At 32.2% G+C, this 6268-nt stretch overlaps 1 protein-coding gene across 2 annotated transcripts in view; it reads left to right on the top strand.

Moving 5' to 3' along the window:
* Positions 1 to 968: 968 nt before the first annotated feature.
* LOC105321735 (protein TANC2) overlaps positions 969 to 6268 on the top strand; it is a 43505-nt gene continuing 38205 nt past the window's right edge. Inside the window, exons 1-2 of one of the 2 annotated variants that reach the window (XM_020064661.3) lie at positions 969 to 1119; positions 3770 to 3865. The gene's annotated coding sequence lies outside the window, so the exon portion shown is untranslated. Of the gene's footprint in view, positions 1120 to 3769; positions 3870 to 6268 lie in introns of both variants that reach the window. The other variant, XM_011420181.4, reaches the window with a different exon arrangement.

The following is a 6268-nucleotide window of genomic DNA, read 5'->3' as shown; positions in this document are numbered from 1 at the left end:
AACTCTCTGTTCAAGTGGGAAATTACAACCTTTCAGGGACTGTAATACATGTACCGCATGCCATTTGTTTACAAGTTTTTCAGACTTTATTTGAATTGACTAATGTGGAGTTGAAAGATTAATTAGATTGTTAACTGTAAGAATTTATGAAATTTTATAAGTTCTTTTGTTAAAAATAAAATGATGAGCGGAACATTTGTAAACAGTATAATAATCCTTATAAGAAAAAGTTCAAAATTGGTTGCAATCAATTTTCTGTAACTGGTGTACTCAAATTCTTAAAAACATTGGAATCTGAATTAAAAAATATGGATAAGTATTTTAACTACTGGGCAAAACAAAACTTTTTGGCCCCAATAGTTAAAGACAAAAATATTTTTATAGACTACCGGTATAATGTATAGTACATGGGATACTAGGCTAGGTTTATATAGACATTATTTTAGATGGTATATTAAGGGTTAATGTGTGCACCTGTAGATAAGCTTGCAAAACTATGACTGGTCTTTTATGGTTATAAACTTATAATCATGTCTTATCAGTGGTATGAATCATTTCACTGAAGGTCTCTACTTCTGAGTACATGATTATATAACTGCACAATCATGTACATGTATAATATATATGAAATGAATCAATGAATCTTTATAGTGTTAACTTGAACTTCAACAGTTGATACTGGAATTTATTGTTCTTATTTAACTACTAGTGTTTGTAAATCATTGTTTAGCTTAAATTACTTCAATGCATGAAATGCTCTAACAGTTTCAATAATTAAAAAGTATAGGTACCGTTATGTGTTACTATGCATTTATACAAAAGTAAACATTTCTGTTGATTTACTCGCAACAAAAACATTTATTCTGGCATTTGTTGTGAAATGCATATACTTATCTAATCCATATTTCACAGGTTTAAAGTTATCCAGGCCATTTACCTGAGTGTAGTGTTCCTTCAGGTGGGCCCCCGTGAATACCTGTTTTCACAGTTGACATAAGGTCACACACAAATTTCTTCCCCAGGAATTTAACAATGAAGAGAGTTTTGCGGTTTGCTGAGTTGTGACTGGATCTTATCAGACTATAGTGAATGAGACGATCACATCCTGATCGCTACAAGGTAAGAAACTGATTGAGTTTTTAGTCTTCTATTACTTATAGTGATAATTTACATGGTTTCCTTCTAACATGCCGTACTTCACTTAGCTCTTAGAAGGAGTGAAGAAGTACGATTTGCCCTTCAGCTAACAGTTGTTGAACCTGTCGGACGTAGTAAAATTGTGGGAGATTTCGTTTCAGTGGAAATAGGGCAGTGACTCAGATTTGGTTAATTTTGGAGGTTACATGTTTAGTGTTTATACACAAGAAAGATCAATTTCCGAAGAGTTTTAGATGAAAAAATCAGTAGGAAAGATAAAAGTTTAAATGACGTACTAAAAACATGCATGTACATTTGCAGGATAATATCCTATCTATCGGTATATGCATGTACGATGATTGCTATATTGCTATATTTTGTACTTGACAAATGCTGTATTTTTATCAATATTACCACATGACGTTCCAGTCTATTTTCAAGAATGGAGATGTTTGACTTAATTATTAAGTTTGTTGTTGGTACATGATTAGTACATGATGAAATATTTCATGAATACAATGAAACTATTTCGACTTCCACAGGATGTAATCACATAGAACCAATTTTTTACCATGCACTTCCTATCCATTTGAGATCTTAAACTTAAATTAATGAGGTTTTTTCTTAAATGAATTATAAAATGTACAGAGTCATTTTCTTTTAAATTTTATAATTAATATTACGAATACCATACCTTAATATAGAGGAAGGATTATTAAAATTCCACACATAAATACCTTGACTGTAGGTAATTGCTGCACTTGAATGATTTATTTTGCCCTATAATGTTTGATCCTAAATCAATCATGTCAAACTTTAATAGCTCTAAATTATTTCTTTAATGTTGCATTGATTGAAGATACAGGGAAATTTACAATAGCATCAGATTATTTATTTAAATTGCAATCATGTGTTGAATTCCTATTATATGATATGCATGTTTGAACAAGTAAACCACATAATAAAAAGTACTTTAATTTTGTTGCACAGAAAGTCAGGCTTTGGTTTGTCTTGAAATATAAATGAAAACTCAGTCAAAATTAGCGAGCCATTGTTTCAGAAAAAAGCAAACCTCCTTTGGGTGGTTTTCAGTGGTGTCTAGTACTATAAACATGCCAAAAATAATTGCAGTACCTGCCAGTGAAAATTCTATACATGTAGCTACAGTACCCATCTGGTGTTCTGAAGTTTTAGTTTACTGCATTGCAATATGATACACATTTTTAAGTAAGTGCAGGTTTAATATGACTGTAATTTTTATATACATGTATAATCATGAGCCATTTTTGTCTTAGGTAAACCACATACATGTAATACTAGCTTGAAATTGATAATGCTACAATATTATAACCAAATGTATCTTATACCTGTACATGTCTAAGGTTCCGCAAAATTTTTCATTTGTGTGTTCTCTCTCTCTTTCTTGCTCTCTCTCTCATTCTAATCAAAAATTTATGTTTACAAATTTACGGCCCTTTGAAACTGTTAGTTTCTAGTAAATTATCAAAAAGTGTTGCCCTCCCCCCCCCCCCCCCCCCCCCCATGAATAAAATGAAATCAAAGTACTCCATTATTACAGATACATGTTTGACTTTGTTATGTGGTTGATTTTATGTATTCCAGCACTTTTGCTTTCTTACTCTTATTTTAATAGAAAATTGCCTATGGCATTATCAGCACATGTGAGAAAAAAACTGGATAGAAAAAAAATAAGATGTCAACTCACAGTGATAACAGGGCTTAATAGCTAGAGTCTGTTTCCAGTTGTCAAGACTTTCAGTGCAAATAAATGTTATTTCACAAAACCAAGGACAAATTATGTAATGTGTCTCTTTGCTTTTCGAAGCTATTGCAACTTAAAGAAACCAGGGTAATTTCTCAAACTGGGTTTGATGTTTTTTCAGAGGTCTTATGACAAACAGACAAAATTAATTATTAGGATTATGATGTTGTTTGTTTTTGGGCAATCTAGGCCACTTGATAAAGTGATACGGTCATTTCTGTGACATCTTTACTATCTTTGAGCATGCCTCACATATTTGGTTTGATAATAATTCATGAAATTTTTCAAGAGGTCTACATTATACTCATTTGCAAGGAAATTTGCTGACAAAATTCAATATGGATTTTTTGAAGAAAAACAAAGTATAAGTTTAAGACAACATTGAATATATTCATAAGCAATCATCATTTACAATGTATTCTGTATATTAATTTAGGGGAAAAAAAGAGTATTAAATGAATGTTGAAGTGTGATTTTTTTTTTTACCATAACTTTTTCACGGATTGATGTTAGGGAAACAGCTGGGATAATTTGTGAGAGAAATGTGAATGCTGTTTTAATAGAGTATAACAACTTGATAAATATTTGTCCAGGTAATGGGCATTCCTTTGATGACACTCTATTGATTATGCCTCACAATCTGGGACCTATAATTAAATACAGAAAAAAACTCTGCTTATTGATAATCCACATACATCATGTGCAATTTTTGCAGTGCGCAATGCAAGAGATTTTGATCTTTAATCCCATTAAACCTGCCCCAATTTGATTTAATTACCTTTTGCTGCTTGTAAAGTTTTTCTCATGTTTGAAATTTTAGAGATAAAATCTGATCTGTGATTTTGACAGGTATTTTGAACCATCTCCCTTTAATAGAAGTACGTTCCTGGGCTCTGTGTCATACATGTGTATTGGTTGGGTGCAAGCCTGGAGATTGACATCAATGTAGGTAAGGTTTGCATTCAGTTGTATATTTAATATGCATCAAAAATTCATCAAGCTTGTCAGCACAAATGCATATGATGTGGGAAATTATGACATTTAGTTATATAATTGTATAGAAATATAAAATGCATGAGTTGCAGTCTGTATCTCTGAACACCTGTTAATTTACTGAACGTGGAATATTTGGTACAGTATGGCAGAAAATGAGTGATATTTTTAATAATGTATAACATTAGTGCACTAAAATTCAACAAACCTTGCATTTTGATGAGGAATAAATTGTTGATGATATCATCAAGGTATCTGCTCTTGTTTTACATTTATGTACTAATCAACTCATTTCTGACTAAAACTTTCAAACTGGAGATATAGGCATGTATTGTTAGCAGTAATGTAATTTAACATTGCTCTAGTTGTTTTCTTCAAATTCTTTGAATCACCCCTTCCATGACCAAACTACCGACCCTTATGTAATTTACTCATAGCCCCATTTCTTTGTACTTCCATAACCCACTGAGTCAAGGCAATGGTTAAAACTTGTAAACGGCTGATTGGATTAGATGAAAGATTGGGATTGCTAGTAAATAGATGATGAAAAGTGAAGACAAGATATGTGGTATTTAAGATCAAATGAAGAAGGAAAGTCTATGGCTTAATTGCCAACTTTGAGTAAACAATAAATACAGCTGCTGTATCATTCACTAGCAGAACTAATCTGTACTGTGTAGCAAACCGTAATGAATAATAATAATAATCCTGGATTGAGGAATGACTATAATTAGACTGTGCAAATGATTTTCTATTTGTGTATTGTGAAGGATGGTTTGAATAATACACCATTGTCAATTTTACCCAATCCTCACGCAATTATTTTTAGAATGAATGCTGATGACTACCTGTATTTGAATTGTTATAGTCTTTAGGTTGATGCAGATATTAAATAGTTTCAAATGAATAAACTAAGAAAAAATTACCAATTAATATTTATTTATAAATTTATATACTATATATATATTACTGGTATGTAAAAAAAAAAATGTTTGATTATATTTCAATTTAGCAACTGAAATTTTCACTCAACTGCACTTTCGACGGTAAAGACGAGATTCAGATTGATTTTCCGTGCATGAAGTAGTATACTTTTAATTGAATAAACACTGATGTTTACTGTGAGGGGTGGAGATAAAAACAGAATTCATGAAATCAATTGACATTATGTGGACTTTGAGGCTTCATGGAGAGCTTGTTTTGTCTGGCTGTTGTAAATGTCTGACTCAGTTTTTTCTGAATGAAAGTTTTACCTGGCGGAGGTGCATGCACATCCAGAGACATGCAGGTGATTAAGTTGTCAGCATGTTATCGGCTCTTAGCAATGGTGAATCTGATTAATAGGTTTATATCTGTAGTAATGGAGTTTGCACGTGCTGGCAGGTAGGGGTCTAGCTAGCTAGCAGGCTGATGAATCTATTGTAAGATATGTGTCAGAGGAGCTGAAGTAGCTAGGGTAGAAATTAGAATATTCTGTTTCATTAGATGGGCCGGGTGGTTGATGGGCAAGATTTATGTACGATTAGTGTGAAGAGAACATAAAATGTAAAGTATATGTAAAGTTATGGGTAGGTTAGAATTTGGAACTTTTGAATATACAGAAAAGAAGAATTATAAGAAAACATAAAAGAATGCAAATTTTACACAATTCAAGTAAAATAATGTTCTTTGATATCTGATTTTCTGTTCCTCTGACATCACTTTGACTACTCTCATTTAGGGACACATGTACCCCCAAACTGATATGCTTCTAAAGGCCAATAGTTTGAAGTATTGCTCAATCCAATATTAATAACGGCATGCATAGCAAGATTTTAGGACCTATAGTTTTGCAGACTCTTTTAAACCCCCTGAAACTTGTGACACATTTAGACTATAAGGTTGCTATAGATAGGCTATTTTTCTACTTTAGATATGACTTGATGTGATATGATAATAAAGAGCATGTATGACTGTGAAGACTAAGCTAGTCTTCAGTTTTTATCAGGTTTCCAATGTGTTGTCTTTCACTCAAGGCCTGTAAATCTTGGGTCATTTAAAGAATGATTAATTATAAGTGATCATGAGGAGGGCCTTGTAAGTGTTGAAATCAATAAAACACCCAGCACTTGTGCCTGTAAAAGCTTTTGCTTGAAAATTTTGTACAGCTTTTTTCCAAAGTATATGGTTTTAAAAGTAGATGTAGAGTGTTGTCAAAGTGACATTCATTGACAGGATTTTATGGTTCGGATGTCAACAAGTGAAACCCATGATAATGAGTTTGTGATTGTAGTTTATAGTTGGGATGTCAACAAGTGAAACCCATGATAATGAGTTGGTGATTGTAGAGTAATAAATTCACATTCAGTCATAGAA

The sequence above is a fragment of the Magallana gigas genome, chromosome 5 (assembly GCF_963853765.1).
Source record: "Magallana gigas chromosome 5, xbMagGiga1.1, whole genome shotgun sequence".
Lineage (NCBI taxonomy): Eukaryota > Metazoa > Mollusca > Bivalvia > Ostreida > Ostreidae > Magallana > Magallana gigas.
Note: the sequence above shows the minus strand (reverse complement) of the source record. Positions and strands in the feature narration are given on the sequence as shown.